This window comes from Lepisma saccharinum, chromosome 16 (genome assembly GCF_977018435.1).
Source record: "Lepisma saccharinum chromosome 16, izLepSacc3.1, whole genome shotgun sequence".
NCBI classification, from domain to species: Eukaryota; Metazoa; Arthropoda; class Insecta; order Zygentoma; family Lepismatidae; genus Lepisma; species Lepisma saccharinum.
This window is the reverse complement of record NC_139244.1, coordinates 48,881,150-48,900,204: the sequence shown is the minus strand read 5'-3', so window position 1 is coordinate 48,900,204 and position 19,055 is coordinate 48,881,150. Positions and strand designations below refer to the sequence as shown.

At 37.7% G+C, this 19,055-nt stretch overlaps 1 protein-coding gene across 1 annotated transcript in view; it reads right to left on the bottom strand.

Annotated features, from left to right (window-relative positions):
* Nucleotides 1–19,055, bottom strand: part of LOC146000475 (uncharacterized) — a 137,281-nt gene that overhangs the window by 10,063 nt on the left and 108,163 nt on the right. The gene's annotated exons all lie outside the window — the stretch shown is intronic.

Below are 19,055 nucleotides of genomic sequence, written 5' to 3'. Positions count from 1 at the left end.
CCGTCGTTTTTGCTTAGGTGTTTTAAAATTTAACGATACAGTTTCTCGTAATTTAAGGACAAGATGTCTAACCGTATCTCTGTGTGGAGTTGAAACGCATGGGAATTTCTGTACAAATTACCTACACACGTCTCGACACAAGTTTGTTTTCACGTAGGTACGTGTCATACATAAAAAAATCTTTGTTCTAACATGAATCTTGCGGCTGGCATTCCAATCGTCTCACTGACATGTCACACATATACACTACAATAACACAAACAAGTAACTGCAAGTAACCAAGAATAACACTCTTGCGCACAGTACGAAATTAACACGCTCTTGGTTTACATTGCTCGCCACTATATTTACAACTCTCTCTTCATCTAGTCGCGTAGGAACAAAAAACTCGAGCTCGGAGATTTCGGATTGCAAGGAAGCTCACGAACACTATTGACTTTTAACGGTTTCTTCTACAGCGTAATCTTGATACAGTGTTGCACATTCAGAACCTCCAAACGATCCCCATCGGCACAAAACTCTTTCAAGGATATAAACTTAAGCAGGACGTTACTGGTCAAAACTATGATTAAAATGTTTTATTATCTGTGGCTCTTAACATCGTTTCTAAAGCGTATTTTTTTGTGTATATAAGAGCAGAACTTGGATGAATTACAGAAGAACTTTTGCGTGTTATAACACAGGTTAGTGATCGTTTTGCAATATTTATATAAATGTCTGCATATGTCTATAAAAATAAGCGGGCATTACAGGCCGCAAATGTCGGCATCTCTGTCAGCGCCGCCCGCCACGCTTCTCCCGATCTCTCGGCTGCAGATCGAAATGAACGCACGGTAGAAGAGCATTCTGTGCGGAATGTATCTGAGTGTAATATGGCCATTACAAGATCAATCTAAGCACTCTCCTACACATCCTCACCCAGTAATGCTAGGGACACTTTGGGAATTTGAAATTTTTACCTTAAGAATTATCAGGAGCTGCTTCAATATACAAAATACATTAGTACGAGGTTTGTCCAGAAAGAAACTGAACTTTCAAATTTGCCCAATAATGAAACAATCCACGTTTGTTAACTTACTAGCGCCACGTTGAAAATCCTTTAGAAGTATTATGCTGTTGAGTTTACCAGAATACATTGTTTAGTTTTCATACTGTGAGTCATTAAGTGAAGTTCTGTTGCATGACTGGGGCGATTTTCTGGTACACAGAAAATTAAGATACTTGAAGAGCAACGCGGGTGCGTCAAATTTTCTTTCAAATTGGGCAAGACATTACAGAAACGCTTAAAATGTTACAAGAAGCATATGAAGAACATCATAATGGGCGATGAGACATGGGTCTACGGTTGTGACATCGAAACCAAAGCACAGCTATGATGTCGAAACCAAAGTGGGTGGGTAAATCGTCACCAAGACCGAAAAAGGCACGCCAAAGTCGCTCCACTGTCAAAGTGATGCTCCTTCTGTATTTATCTTATCAAGGTGTTGTGCATTATGAGTACGTCCTGCCCCACATGGTCAAAACATCAACAAAGAATTTTATTTGGATGTGATGCATCATTTGAGGGAGGCTGTCAGGAAGAAAAGGCCTGCGGCATGGGTAAATCGAACATGCATGCTACATCATGACAATGCACCCGTGCATTCAGCACTCCTTATTCAAGAATTTCTCGCCAAGCACAGTACTCCTGTTGTACCCTACCCTCCATATTCACCTGATTTGGCCCCTGCGGACTTCTTTATGTTTCCCAGGTTGAAATCCACCCTGAAAGGATGCCGATCCCAGTTCATTGAGGAGATTAAGGAAAATTTGCTCCGTGAGCTGCAGGTTATTCCCCAAAATGAGTTCCAGAATGCATTCCAACAGTGGAAGAAGTGCTGGGAGCGATGTATTAGCAGCAGAGGACAGTTCTTTGAAGGTGATAAAACTGAATAGGATGTGTGCAAGGTAAATACATTTGTTTTGAAAAAGTTCGGTTTTTTGGACAAACTTCGTATACATCTAAACGTTTGTACATGAAATTGACAACTGCATATAAAACTACGTGATGTACCTTCACATAATTGAAAGGAACTATACTTTGCTCCTATAAGAAAGAAACTCAGATAAGCTGCAATGAACTTCATCAGTATGTAGTAAAACAAAAGCCTAATATTAACCTTAGCAAAAGGCTATTCTAAATATACTAGATTTACAAAGTATAAAAGCTCAGAATTTTCATTTTGAACAAGCCATAAGGGCCAAATATGAAAGAATAATCCTCTGTGTTTGATATATATACTCTTTTCCTGATGACACCTGTTTATTTTGCAGTTCATTAGGTTGATATCTATCTACAAGTTGATAACCGGGCCTCCCCAATGGCCCAGTGGTAGCGTCGTCGCCTTGTAATCAAGGGGTCACTGGTTCGATACCCGGTGGAGGCACATGGCACAGTGGTTCGGATCCCACTTTAAACTGTAGGTCCAGTCCCGATTAGCCTTACTGTGCATAAAGTGGACTTAAAACACCAACTCAAACCAAACCAAACCAAGTTGATAACCATCCACTTTTGACTATCAAGTGAGAAATTATGATGAAATTTGAAAACTAAACCTGAAATAGATTAGACAATGGATCTTCCTTCATAAACTGGTTGTCTGTGACACAATTAACATTTAACAAAATAATAGACGAATTAACTCAATTTTTAAGAATATGAAGCATTAAACTGCAGCGCAATGTTCAGGACATTACAGCTAATGTTAACAAAATATTAGATAGTACATTGATTTTGAAACTTGTTTGGTGATAAGATGTTAATAACTGGTGGTGCAGTTGTTAGGTTTAGCTGCTGCCTTTGCTACAAAAAATATATGCTGTGGCAAATCAGCCAAATGTAAACTTACAAAGCAATGCATTACAATACTGAAGTATTATGAGTGTTGATCAGCATTCTCTGAAGCTGGCACACTTCCAGGTCTTGGATGGGGAAAAAAATCGTGTGCTGCATGGTCTATTTCAGTCATGAACACCCACCAAGTTCTTTTGATCTCTTGGTTTTTGTTTTTGTTTTACAGGTGACTGAAGTGTGAAGAGGTATAAGCATTTAAAAGAAGATGGAGAAAATAGACATATGTGCAGTCATCAAATATTTGCTGGAAAAAAAATTAATAAATCTATCATCAACAGACATTTAAAATGATATAAGGAAGACACTAGAGGAGTATGCTCTCATATGACATGGTTAAAAGATAGTGTCTGGAATTCAAGTGTGGAAGGAAGTCGTGTGAAGATGAACACGCTGGCTGACCCCCAATGACAGACGTGACTGAAAAAATGACCAGTAAAGTCCACGATATTGTATGAGTGACCATCACGTGACTATCCTATATTTAACAGAGATCTGTAAGATTTCAGATGGTAGTACACAGGCCATATTGACAGAACATTTGCACATGAAAAAAATTCAGCGCGATGGGTTCTGAAAATGCTCATGCCAGATCCCTCATCAGAACCTACAAAGTGATGTTCGTTCAAAGTTCTGTAACAATGGATGAAACCACTTTGATCCTGAGTTAAAAATGCAAAGCATGAAGTGGAAACACCATGGATCCCCAGCACCGAAGAAGTTCAAGGTTCGACAGTCCAAAGGCAAAGTCATGGCTTCCATATTTTGGGATGCAAAGGGGATACTGCTGGTGGAGTACCTTGAACATGGCACAACAGTCACAGGGAGTTACTATGCCAGCCTAATTGTAAAAGTATGAAATGCTATCAAAACGAAGATGCACAGAAAGCTTGCCCAGGGTATCCTCCATTAGCATGACAATGTGCCACTTCAGACATCCCAAATTGCAGTGGCCGCTACACAAAGGAGAATTTCAATTGGTTGATCACCCTCCATATGCATAGCAAGAGTTTCAGCAGTGATTCTGAATGATGGATGCTGTAAACGTATGGTTTCAGAAGCAGTCGGAAGATTTTTTCCGTGAAAGAATTGAAGCCTTAGACCACCCATTGGAAAAGTGCATTGTTGAAAAATAAGAGTAGTTAAATGGCCCTCTGGCAAGTCTTCTAGGTCAGGGGCAGAGCATGCTGATCAACCCTCATATGTTAGTACTGTATTTGTATTTTTGTTATTTAGAATCATATTTCTGTCACTTTTGGCTAATTGCAATGATGGGGATAAGTGATGATGAGATGAAATTAAGAAGGGACTCTCATACACTCAAACCCAGGAACTATGGTGGCGAGAAAGTTGACCACTTAACATGTTTGGCCAATGAACCAGCTAGTCCTACAGTAGTTAAAACGTACATGAGTATACGTGCCACGCTTTAACATTGTGAACAAGGTACCTTAGCTAATCGTAACTGACAACTGATGATAGAGGAGAAGACTTTCACAAATCATTGGCTAGTGAGGGTTGTAAGAACGGTCCGCGAGGCCGAAACACGCCCTCCCAATAAAGACGATATTGTTATTATTATATTATTATTCAAAGACAAAGGAGGTGAACATCCAATGTTATTGAGGAGAGGGTGCAAGCCACTTAGCAACAAACAGAAACTTTCTCTTCCCTTCCACTGCCTCTTGATAGCTGCCTATGAATTATCCAAATAAAAGGTTCAAAAATTCGAATTACATATTAATTTTTACCATTGGTTTCAATAGGTATTTCAAGGAGAATAAACTTCTGTTCGAATTACCAATTTATTCAAATTATCCAAGCACCTTTTTTTTTTTTTACGAATTAAAGAGTTCACTGTATAAGAAGAGAATGCGACTTTCTTATCATGTTTTACAGTTACAAGTAGATTAGTTTGCTAAAAATTTGTGTCCTCCTATATTTGGAGTTTTCATGAATTTTAAAATGGCCAACAAAAAAATTATGATTTCGACAATATTGAAAATAAGGTTGCAGAGCTAGGGTGTTGGCCAAGACAATTTATGACGTTGAAGGCTTTGATGTGATCAGCAAATCTAATGCAGCAGAATCATTCTAGTGTTTCAGGTATGGCAACACAAGCCTACAGGACAGACTGTGGTCTGCAAGGTCTCATTAACAACTCAGACTGCTCCAAAACTGTTGACCAAAAGCCAGCAACCAGCAATCATTGATTGTCTATTGAGCTCAGGGCTTCAAATCCCATTTCTTAGCCCCCAGAAGAGATGACCTATACAAGTGCCACCTGAACTGATAAGACTAGCAGTCACAAAGGAATGTAACACTTTGTGAACAACTTACAAAAGTCCAAATAACCGATTCTGGCATTGAACTGGAAATAAAAAGTGCTCATGAACCATGCTTGTGCTGAAGTTCACTCCTGACTATTGTGTGTTCAGCTGTGAAAGAGCAAGCGTGTATCTTCTTGTGCTTACCATGGAGTGGGGTGAATATGAAAACAGAGTAGCCGCAATTGCTCTGCATATGGTTGGGAAGTCACTCACTGAGATTTTCCAGACCTTAAAAATCCTGAAGATCAGCAAAAGGTTTTTGTATCAGACAATCCAGAGATTCACTGATACTGGTAGCATGAAAGATCGCCCAAGAGTTGGTCGACTTCACACCGTATTAACAGTGGCGGCTGTTAAAGCAGTGGTGACTCGCATCTGCCAAAATCCCATCTGGAAGCAAGTGATAATGGCACAGGAGTTGAACATTTCACAACAATCAATGTTCAGGGTACTTAATGAAGACCTGGGAATTGGAGCTTACCAGTGGAGTACTGGAAATTTCCTGACAAAACAAGTGAAGAAGCAGAGGGAACTGAAATCGAGACGGCTCCTGCAGCGGTACGTTGCCAATGGGCATTGCAGGATTCTCTTCACTGATAAGAAATTGTTCACCACTGAATAAAGTTTTAACCGCCAAAATGAAAGGGTGTATGCTTCAAACTCTAGAGACGTTTGTGAGAGAGTTTCCAAAAATCAGAGATGTCACCAGAGCTCCTCAGTCATGGTTTGGTGGGGGGTGAGATATAAGAGTTCCACCAGGGCTCATTTTTAAGAAAAGTGCTTAAAAGCCGTGCAAAAACATATGTGGAAAGTTTCCTGGACGCTCTCGTGACACTGTTGAACCAAACAATGTTTCACAATGAATCCTGGATGTTCAAGAAATATTCTGCCCCAGCTCATAAGGCAAGGATGACCCGACGGTGACTGGAGACCAGTGTACTCGATATCATCTCCACTTTTGATTGGTCACCTGATAGCCATGATCTTAGTACCTAGGACTACAAACTCTGCCCAGAGCTAGAGGGGACTATCTGCTAGAAGAAGCACCCTATAATTGAAAGTTAAAAGCGCTCCTTGATAGCAGCAGGGGCGGACTTTCCCATCAAGACCATCGTGCTGTAATAGATGCTTGGTCAGGGAGACTTCGAGCCTGTGTGATGGCGAAAAGTGTACATTTTGAAAACTGATTGGTGCTATTTGTGTGTAATATATGTAAGTGTAACATACTAAAAGAACATTTAAAAATCTGAAACCATATTAAATTTATTCACAAAATAGTGTGCAACAGTCTTTATGGCCAGACTAGGTATATGTTAGAGTGGAAAGTCAAACTCTTTGAAATTATAGGGACCAGTACCAAACATTTTACAGACTTTATGAAAAAATAATTTCTCTCGTGAGACTGTTGTGCTGATGGTAATGAAGTACTCTCTCAACATTTGAATTATGACCTGTAATGGCAAATAAATATCCAGCAATTCTGTAATTCAAAATGGTTCCAGAAGTTTCATCTTGGGTAGTTTTTAGTTCAATAACACCAATAATACATCCAGAATTCTTGAATTTTTCTGGACTTTTCTAGACCTTTTTTCTGTTTTTCTTAACTTTCATTTATTCGACCCCTACTTAGGAAAAGTTGGAAATTAGTAATTAAGAAAATAAATATTTATTTAATAAAAACACCTACGAAAGGGGCAGTTAAGATAAAAACTGAAGCTGAATTTAAGAAGAGAATTAGATCTGCTTTCTTGTATTAATGCATCCTGAACTGTGTTTGACACACAAGCGAGGCTTTGGCATCTGGACTCACAGTCAGTATAATTCTGCTCAGGAATTGAACAATGACGTAATCAGAAAGTGGTCCCAAAACTTTGTTCATTAATTGCTTCCGTTTATTTAATAGCAGAACAAACTTTTGTTTTTCTTTTGGACAATGACTGAATCAAAATAAATTTCAGTATTGAGTTTGGAAGCGCAGTCCATAGACTTGTAACTTGCATAATTTATTTCTGTTACATATTTTCCTAATTAATATTTTGTGACGCTCAAAATGTAGGACATTTATGATATTTTTCAAATTCCTCCCGGACGCCGGACATAACGCTAAAACATAGGACAAGTCCAGGAAAAACCGGACGTCTGGTAACCCTACCGATGAGGGACTAGCAACCCAGCACGGGCAAAATAGACTCTTAAACAAGAAATTTATAGAGTTTATTCAGCGACACTTTCTAAACCGGAATTATCCTGTGTGTTATGCAATTCACAGAAAATTTATTAATTCTGCTGTAAATGTTTGAGAAGCAAAAACGGACCCCTTTATACAGGAATAAACTTAATATTCTGGTAATGATATAAATGTGCTATTAGACAGGATATGATTATTCTCTGTAGTAAAGACAGTTTTTAAATCAAATTTGGGATTATATTCACATTTTTTAAAACCAAAATGTCATTTTATACACCGCTTTTTCACCGCTATAATGGCGAAATTTTATTTTATTTACCACTTTTGAACCCAAAATTGACTCCGTTTTTGTAACAACATTTTGCTTCTTTTATTTACCAAAAATAGAATTCAAACAAACTCACCTAGTGGCATGCTAGTGACACGGGTTCAGTTAACTTTCTGTTAATTTTAACTCCCCAAGTTGTAGTAGGGACACAAGATGGCTAGGGATGCCTGGAAACTATGTTGTCAAAGTTGGTGTTGGTCGACAACTTTTTGGGAGAGAAGGCAAAGTCCCGAAGAAGCCACATGATGTGGCAAAAGCTTGAGTAAAAAGTAAGTACATGCCAAAACTGGACTTCAGCTACTTAGAGAAAGGATGACATGCAATGTAAGTGTCTTATCTAAAACGTACTGTCTTTAAGTTCATCTGTAAACTTACATCTTTGTTTCAGTATTTCTATTTTCTAATGTAACTAAAGAACACAACAACAGAGCATGCTAAATTGATGCTACAAGATACCATGTTCAACTGAATTAAAGTACTAGTTCTCTTCCAAGATGACATGATACGCAAGGTGGTGTGCATAGGTTTCTGATATTGGCCTATCAGTTGCTATCAACTTTGCCTGATTAAAACAACTTGTGCAGAAAGTATTCAAGTTGGCCGGAGAGGCACTGATTACCCTCATAATGAGTTCTCCACCCTTTGAAATCAGTGTTTGCAACCACACTAATTTCTTGCTATTCCAAATAAAAGTAACCACAAAGCCTGACAACCAAGTGTATTTCTTAACAAAGCTGCATATGTGCAGTATGTTATTTTAATTGACAAAAAAAAGTATATTATTAGTCTTATATCCGAGATCACACAAACATTTCCTTCACGTTGTGGACCCAAATCGAAAATTGATTTTATCTGGCAACCTCTTTAGAAGGTTCACTACAGTAGGTACAGCATTGTCCACAATGTAAGAATCTCTTACATGCCTTCTAATAATCCCTTTGTTAAAATCGTCAATTATAGTTTTTCTTGCAAATTTTTTCTTTCCCCCTTTTCATGGAGACACCTGTTGCTCTAGAGGCTCTCTTCTGGACTTGCTGCAAGAGTATCTTTGGAAACGAGGCTTGTGTTTATTCCTCCATGAAATATAACACGTTGTGAAGTACATTTCTTGTCTGCCATTGCAATGCAGAACCTCTTTTCATCAAATTATGCATCAAAACCTCCCACATCACATCCGCACAATAATACTATGTCTAAACTGGGTGAACAATTATTTACAACTGTAGGTGGCAACATTGGAATTTTGCTGCACCAGCTTGCCTTTTTGTTGACACAACCCACATGTTCCTTACAATTTCCACTTTCCCCAGAAGTCCAGTGACTGCACAAGGACTGTAGCATGACATCTAGCAAGCATGTTATGACTTATGAATATTTTTGATGTTCTAAATGTTTTGTTAAGGTTTGCAGAAAACCTGGACTTTGGACATCTTTACTCTGAAAAAGAAAATCTGCCTGAATGCACTTTTTATTAACTAAAAGGAAATATGTCCAGGGGAAGAGAGAATCTGTACCACTCAGTGGAAACTCAACCCTGATCAGTAGAAAATATAACAAACAAATACACCATTAGAATAGGGATGGACAGATCCGGATCCTGATGGATCCGAAATCTGGATTCGTGGATCCAGATCCTTATTTTTTTTGGATCCGGATCCACAGATATGGAATTTTCGGAACCGGATCCGTGTTTGGCCATCCCACATGAGTGCTTCTTTGGAAAGTAAGAATGTGTTTATAACATATTGTTACCTGCTAATATATATATATTACATATAAATATATATATGCGTGCGTGATTTGTAATTAATACACTTACAAGGGAGGTTATCTAAGTGTCCTCCTCCGATTTCCATGAAATTTGGCAGGCGTATAGAGGGGCCGAAAGGAAGAAGTACATGTTTTTGTGTTTCAGCTAAAAAAACGGATTTAGGGGGCAACCCACCCCTCCCGCACTCAAATGTCAAGATGAGGAGAAATTGAAGTTGGGATCTGACCTCGAAACCACGTAAATATGGCATAGGAAGAAACAGGGGGCATAGGATCCCTCTATACACATGCCAAATTTCATGAAAATCGGATGGGGACACAGAGGTTAAATGCCCACTTCAATTTGTCCTCATTTTGACATTTGAGGGGGGTTTTGCCCCCTAAAACAGTTTTTTAGCTGAAACAAAAACACGTATTTCTTCCTTTGGACCCCTTTATACACCTGCCAAGTTTCATGGAAATCAGAGGGGGACACCTGGGTCAGATTCTCACTTCAATTTGTCCTCATCTTGACATTTGAGGGGGCTTTTGCCTCCTAAAAACAGTTTTTTAGCTGAAACAAAAAAATACGTATTTCTTCCTTTTGGCCCCTCTATACACCTGCCAAGTTTCACGGAAATCGGAGGGGGACAGGGGTCAGATCCTCACATAAATTTGTCCTCATCTTGATATTTGAGACGGGTTTTGCCCCCTAAAACAGTTTTTTAGCTGAAGCAAAAAAACATGTATGTTTTCCTTTGGGTCCCTCTATACACCTGCCAAGTTTCATGAAAATCGGATGGGGACACAGAGGTTAAATGCCCACTTCAATTTGTCCTCATTTTGACATTTGAGGGGGGTTTTGCCCCCTAAAACAGTTTTTTAGCTGAAACAAAAACACGTATTTCTTCCTTTGGACCCCTTTATACACCTGCCAAGTTTCATGGAAATCGGAGGGGGACACCTGGGTCAGATTCTCACTTCAATTTGTCCTCATCTTGACATTTGAGGGGGCTTTTGCCTCCTAAAAACAGTTTTTTAGCTGAAACAAAAAAATACGTATTTCTTCCTTTTGGCCCCTCTATACACCTGCCAAGTTTCATGGAAATCGGAGGGGGACAGGGGTCAGATCCTCACATAAATTTGTCCTCATCTTGATATTTGAGACGGGTTTTGACCCCTAAAACAGTTTTTTAGCTGAAGCAAAAAAACATGTATGTTTTCCTTTGGGTCCCTCTATACACCTGCCAAGTTTCATGAAAATCGGATGGGGACACAGAGGTTAAATGCCCACTTCAATTTGTCCTCATTTTGACATTTGAGGGGGGTTTTGCCCCCTAAAACAGTTTTTTAGCTGAAACAAAAACGCGTATTTCTTCCTTTGGACCCCTTTATACACCTGCCAAGTTTCATGGAAATCGGAGGGGGACACAGGGGTCAGATCCCCACTTCAATTTGTCCTCATCTTAACATTTGAGGGGGGGTTGCCCCCTAGAACAGTTTTTTTTAGCCAAAACAAAAAAACACGTATTTCTTCCTTTGGGCTCTCTATACACCTGCGAAGTTTCATGAAAATCGGAGGGGGACACTTAGATAACCTCCCTTGTTAGTCTTACACTTTGTAATTATGTAACACTGTATATATTATAATGTTTTATTATAATTTTTAAAACTGTAACTGTAGAACAATTGTATAATTTTTGTATAACATTTCTATCTTGTTAAATGTGTTAAAAGTTCCATCCTGGAATGGGATGTCTCACATTTATGTGTGTTTCCATTTCCAATACATTCGAATCATTTACAAAATCACCTCTGACATTTTATGTTAAACAAGTAAGATTATTTTTGTGCACGAGTGTGTTAGCCGATGAATAGCAAATTATTTTAGGAACAATGCTTGAAAAAAATCTTGTAGGACTAACAAATGAAAAATTTCTTTGTAATAGATCATAATACCTTTTAAGGTGTGGTAATATTATAATGGAATTGAGATACGAAACTATCGGATCTGGATTTTCGGATCCGGATCCAGATCTGGATTTTCGGATCTGGATCTAGATTTGGAACTTTTGGACCCGGATCTGTTTGGCCATCCCTACATTAGAAGATGATGTGTGTTGTAAGTGAACACACATAAAACAGTAAGAATGGATCCCTTATGCAAATTCAGTACAAATGTGACAACGACATGTCATACAATATGTAGTATTGCATTTGAAAGCAGTGCTGTAACAAATTGTACAGCACAAATGTGTTATAAGAAATTTGAAGCTGGTCAATTTATTGATTTGGTTTATTTTACTTCGCGTTTCTGCCACTTTTGGCTAATACTAAAAATAAGGATGAGTGATGATATTAATGAAGGAGCACTCAAAAAGAACACCCATGCCCAGGCCAGAATTCGCTTGAAGATGCACTAAGCTCCAGAAGACCCTCAGTCATGAATAACAAAGATTTGAAAATCACTGTGGAAAAATGATTCCTCCTTAGCATGTCATGAACTTACAGAAATGTTATATGCAAGTGCTGAAACCATTTGCTTGCATCAACTGGGTTGAATGATTGAATTGTTGTTTTAAGTCCACTTTATGCAAAGACATTTCTACTATGACATCGGGGAGGCCCTACTTGCATTTGCATCAACTGGGGAAGTCGTGTAAGCTTGGTAAGTGGGCTCTGTTCAATAAACTGCAAAGGCTGACACTCTGTTTTTTACTGGTCTCAATTCACAACACTGACCCACTTTTGGATTTGTGTGAAGAAAAATGGGGCCACCATTCCAGCAGCATTATTGGTTACCATTGACAGATTCATGCGATCCATGCCACAGTCTGCAAACCGTCCACTCCATCCCAAGAAGCTGTTGTTGCATGTCTGGTGGCCTGCACCTGTTATTGTACATCAAGAGTTTCTTCCTTACAGGTGCAGTCTACATTTACAAACTATAATGTATGCAAGATGCATTGCTTTGAAAGGAGTCAACACTAGTGAACAGACAAAAGTGTGGTTCCTACGGGACAATGGCACACCAATGTATCTACCGTCCAACCGACCAAAGATTGGACTTGAGGAAAACCAGACTTTCTGCCTCCAGTTCAAGGGGGGGAAAGCGGTGTTGCTACCGGCCGCTACACGCCTGATTTTTGTCCAGTCTAACACGACAACTCTTCCTGTCAACATGCAGCATTCGCTCCCATTTCAGGGAGAGACAGGGAATCGGAGACCCATTCGCTTGCTGTGCTGCGGCAACCATTAAGCACCGCTGTGCTTGGCCTTGTTGAGGGTGCCACGTTTCAAAAATTACTCGAAACGAAAAATTTGGCAATGTGTCACCATGGCAACTGGACAAAGTCGATTGGTTCAGCGATTCACGTGACCCTCTTTGGCTTTCGACAGAAAAGATAAAAATAGAATTTCCAAGTCCATTCTCTAGCTGGAACAACTATAAAGTGACACACATGATTGGTGCTTTAGCATGGGAAATAATGTCTCATCCCCCTTATTTCCCTTACATTTTTCCCAAGTGAATATCACCATGGTTTGGGCAACCACATGCACAATCGTCAGTTTCGTACTAGCATACCATGTACTGAGCACATACGCGTTTAAGTCAACTTTAGGTACAAGAATCTTCCTTTCCTTGACATTTATATTACACTTGTATTGCCACTATATACAGTGGAAATGTTATAGCATTTCTGATACAGGGTGTTTCACTACTAGGTTCATCCCATACAGTGGCGTCTCCTGATCCTGAACTTAAGGTGTTGGCAAAGAAGGAGTGTTAACCCCTCACCCTCTCATTTCTGTGAACCAATATTACAAATTTTCTCCGTACATTTTTTGTGTAAATTTAGAAATATTTAGAAAAACATTAAATTGAATAAATTATTTTACATGAAGTAAATACTTCATTTAAAATATTAATATATTTGAAGTGTAAGGAGAAGCAAAGACTGTTTAAACGAGAAAATTAATGTTCAATACTTCGCTATACAATTAATTTTTAAAGCACGATTTTGTAACCAGAGGGGTTGGTGGAACACCCATCACCCCTACAGTTCAATTATTTCATTACTGCAATACAAAATATCAACATTTTTAGACTGCAATATACTGAATAATACATCTGAAAAGGCAAGCAAGTTGGATAAAGCCTTTACTAAAAATATATTTTCGAAATCCTTCAGGAAGGTAGAAAATCCTCTTGAAGTCATTACAGTCAAATGACGTACATCACATCATTTCTTTGTGCCAGATTAGCAAACATTTTTCCAATAAAAAAATAAATAAAAAAAATAGCACTTTAGTTGTTATTGGTTTGTGCATTATAGTCAAAATATTCCACTGGAGAATATACACTGCAGTGTTACGAAGTACGGATTTACAAAATTCAATCTTCTGTGTCCAAAGATTCTGCTCCACTATCATTTGGTTTTGTTATCCGATGAACAGACACGATGCTTACACAATGAAAACTTATAAACCAATTTTTGGATTGAAAAAACAAGGTGTGACAATTATGTGGTGAAATATGATATATCATCATGGCATTGTATACCTGTATTTCATTGGTCAGTTTTCAAGTGATATGTGCTGACCTCCGAAGCACAGGTGTCACAATGCCAGGGGGCCATGGGCTTGAATCTCAGCATGGGAATGGGTGATCCTTGAGAGTGTCTTCACCAAGTTTATCATGTCATCACTCATCCTGATTCTTGCGATAGCAAAAAAATGTCAGGAAAGTGACGCTAAATAACAAAAGTAAAAAAAAAAGTCAAGAGAGATATGCATGTATTTGAATTATATCTACTTAATGTTGCTTTCATTCTGCCACTTTTTAGATAATTGCAATGATGAGGAACAATAGTAATTAGATTAAACTGATGAAGGGACAGTCACACAGAAATGCCAGGATTCAAACTTGGGACCACAGACTGTGAGTTCAAGCATGCACATATTCATGGAATTAGCAAACCTTGCCAAGTGGAATCAGGATATGTTGGTAAATCCGATCATGTCCAAAATGTTCGTATCTGCAATGAAACGAGGGTTGGAAAGAAAGTAATGGCAATATTGTCGTCACATCACATATAATCAAAAGAGGGTGTTGCAGTTCCCAGTAAGTCTAGAGAGAAGGCATCACGTTTGTTGTTACTAGTGAAGAGGAAATGGTTGCATTTTCAAGCACGTCTGCCCATTTTCCTTCATGAGAATGTCTGCTGTCACAACGCTCCTTGTGTAAAGGAATTACTCACACGGTGGTGGTACTCGAACATCCTCTGTATTCCCCCAACATGAGCCCCCATGACTTTGATCTCTTTCCCAAAGTCAAGGAACCACTAGAGGATAGCGTTTCCCCACTAGATGCCATCATCAAGCAATAGGGTGCTCCTTCATGAACACAAATAAAAAGTCACTGCTAGTGGTGTTCAGCATCATCCAGCAGTGTGGAAGACTGTCATAAATATAGCTTAGATTACATTGAGGGAATGTAAAAGTCAGCAGGTTGTGCAATAAATGGATTGTCATGTATGAATGTGTTGCCAATACTTTCATTTCAACCCTCGTACTAGCCCTAACAACACCTACTTTCCAAACCATGTAGATGCAATTCCTGACATGGAATTTTTTGCCATCTTAGCTACTTGGTGACCAAAATCCCAATTTGCCGTGATAGAGGCTGTAGGTATTCATGTACAGACACAGAAACTTCTGGGTTGTAATGTTTTCATTGAAAGCCAATGGGAATGTTACAACCCAGAAGTGTCCGTGATTGTACATGTTGTACTGCAATTTGGCCTTCCTACAAAAATTAGAATTTTCATAATAATTAAGTTATTGGTTCAACCTAGCAGTGAAATACTCTACTATAACATATTTCTAAATTAAAGTTGTTACCAAAAAATATGAAAGAGCAGAAGTATGGGGTGCGGAAGTGAAGGATATGAAAATTGGATCAAACAGAAAATAAATGATGAGAGAATTAGAACAATAAAAAACATGTAATATGCAATTGCTTTATTGGGTTGTTCAAAACAGTGTAAACACACACACACACACACACACAGACAGAGTAAGATGTGGTTATTTAAAATGTCCTACTTACATAACAAATCTTACACTCATTTTCCAGTTACATTCAAGAAGTTATGTCTAAAATCAAAACTCATTTAAGCTGCTTGCTTTACTGACAAGCAAATAATGACTAGTACAAAAACCAGCTGGATTATCAAAGCGATGCATAAAAATGTAGTGCATTGCACATGTTAAGAAGATTGACAAGTGACACATATCCCTTGAGAATGAATAAATATATATATCAATGCTTCATACCATAGTGGTATGGCATTGTATAAACATGTATTTGGTTAGTTTTGAAGTGACACATGATGTGCTGCTTATCATTTTGACATGATATCTCCTTCATTCAGCAATAAAGGAAGAAGGTTTGCTTTGATAAATATAAAACAATTGCATCTTACATTCCACAAGGAATGATTTGGTCATATTTTTACGTAACTTTGCCGTTCTTAAACTCAATATATTTTACTTCGCTTAGTAAAGCATAGTAATTTTTTTACACTTCTCACACTGATCTACATTTCCTGTTATTACTTTACATGATATACTAATGTTTTATGTTATTTCATACATTATTTAGATCATGAACATGATTGGTGTTCTACTAAACGCATTTATGACTCTACATATTGTTTTATAGGTACATCGTGCCAAAAGTTGGAAAATGTATAACTTTATTACCCCTTCATTTCAAATCACGGTATAGAAACATAAACGTGTAGGATTATTGTGCATGCATGTTCAATTTGAGTGTTGAGCTATGCTAATCTGTATGGTATAGAAAGTTGCATCTAGCGTGCATGACTGTTGCCAATGTACCATGGGGTGATCAAACCAAAATATTTATGGAGTTGATTATGGATGGGAACCAAGTGGGATACAGCAATGGCATTCCAGTAAAAGCCCAAGAACTAGCAACCGAATCACATTTAAGGAGAAAGATAGCTAAATGCCAGAATGCTATTCTGAAATTCCTGCTCCAGGTGAAGGTGTATGCATGTATCTTATTTTGGAATAGGTAGCAGATGTACATCATATTTCTAAACAATATAAATGATAAGATTCATGAGCCTTCTTTTTGGAATAAGTAACATATCTATACCATGCACTGGAGTAACATAAAATGCGTTTGGAATAAGTTGTTCCCATGTTCACTGAAAGTTGACATTTTGAGCAAAAATCATATGGTGTTGCTTTCTACTGTCAATCCTCAGTGTTGGTTGAAGCCAGCCTATGAATAAGCTACATGAGAATGTTTGTACAGCACACTAACCAATACCATGATAATAGAGCAAAACGAACTTCAGGGTGGCCACTCTAGGCCCATGGTAGAATTCATGCATAATTCACGTATTTCAAGATAAACTTTCCAAAAATTCAGGCATACAATTATACCTTACGTACTACCACTCTCACCACACATACACACACAGATATAATAAAAATGTAAAGGGTCTGTGTGATTACAATGTGTCCAAAAATTCTAATTCAATTAAATGGTACCTTGTATATTTAAAATATTTAATTTAGGGTGTGGCGTTTACTTTTACCATTTCACATACTCAGAAGATGCATAAAAACATGTGCAAACACAAGTCACAAATGTTTACGGGATGTACTAATCTACGAAAAATTGTTAATTGCATAATCATTTCAAACTCAAATTTAACTAATCACCTTCAAGATATCTTATCTTGCAATAATCTTCCGTTTGTCAGATAGATTGTTCTGAAAGGACACTAACAAAGTAATCTAAAGGGACTGAGAGAATTATATTTTATTTTCCATACAGATTTCTCTTTCTTTTGGTAAAAATAAAAGATAAACTGTGAAAAAGATGCCACAGGCTATTTACAAATATGTTTAAATTCAATGGGATTTGGATTAATAAAAGTTGTAATTTTTCACATCTACAGAGAAAAATTCATGCAGAATTCCCAGAGTCAATAATTTCATGCAGAATTCCCAGTGAGTAGCCACCCTGAACTTATAAAAAAGTGATGAAAAAACTTTGGAAGTGGCAACACCACATGCTTAAATGCTGCTTCTCTGCTTTCTATTTGTTCCTCGCTATCTCGCAGATGACATTTTTTCTCGTTTACGATTGGCACAGAAACTGTTCAGCGATCGCGTACAGGAAGAGTGACAAGTTGGAACCAATGTGGTCAAATTCTGTGGCAGAGTGGTTAGCACAGCATACTTCGATGTCATGGGCTCAGGGTTCGAAATCTGGCCTGGGCATGGGTGTCCTTTGTAAGTGCCACTTCATCAATTTCATCATATCTCATCACTCATTCTCATATTCATAATTAGCTACAAGTGGCAGAAAAACAAAGTAAAATAAATCAAATCAATCCACATTCTGGAACATGTAGCATAAACATGAATAAATGATAAATTTCTATACCACATTTTGGAAACTAGGAAGAAATTAAGAAAGTTGTATGTTGTAATCTGTGTTGTACATACACATTGTAACTCACAAAATGATTTGAAAAGAAAAGCATAATGATATGTACAATTCATGTACCTTGAAAATTCTTACCTTTCAGAAATATAAAATTAGAGAGAGTGAAAGGAGTGAGGAGATATTACGGAACAGATGTTTATCAGTTCTAATAATACAAAATCAACCAGTGTGGTAAGATCTGTTATAAATAAAGCTAACAAGCAAAATTTACTACAGAACACACTTGTGTCAAAAAATAGTTTCTGTACATACAGATCAACTGTGCACCATTCTCTATAGAGTAGAACAGCTCTTTATTCAAGATATTTTGTTGAAACCAGGGGAACTCATCCTACTATTCGTCAATGGTTACTTCCAAACTCAAACTTTTCCTTTAATTTGTTTATTGCTTATACTACAGTGCTTCCACACTCATAAACTGATTGTAGTTACTTATTTCTATCATCAAGTTAACCTTGTGTTATTTTTAAAGGGAGGGTTTTTTGTATGTTTGAATGGGGAGGAGGAGTGATTTAGTTTTTAATCTAAGTCCATTTTATGCATAGAAAGGCTAATTATGACTGGACCTACAGTTTTAAATAGGATCTGAACCACTATGCTCCTCCACTGGTATCAAACCTGGTACCCCTTTATTACAAGGCATCATTAGATAGGCTCCGAAATCCCAATACTATTTGTAATATCTTCGATTATATTCTCATTTACACAATTTTTTCAGTGTTTGATTTGGGGATGAATATAAATTGAAAGCGAGGAATTTCCAAAAATTCAGTTATTCATAAACAACGGAAGCTAAAAATGATTTTTTTCCCCTTTTAAACTTAATTTGCCTCATTTTTACAATAAATCAGAAATCAGTCTTAACTTATGTGAATTCATCCAATTTCAAAAGATATTAGTTCAAAATTGTTTTTCAAGGCTCACACATGGAGCATTAAGGTGATGTAGGGTGATTCATATAAAACTGACACATTTCATTACCAATGTATGTGAATGAGAATAAAGCTACCAAC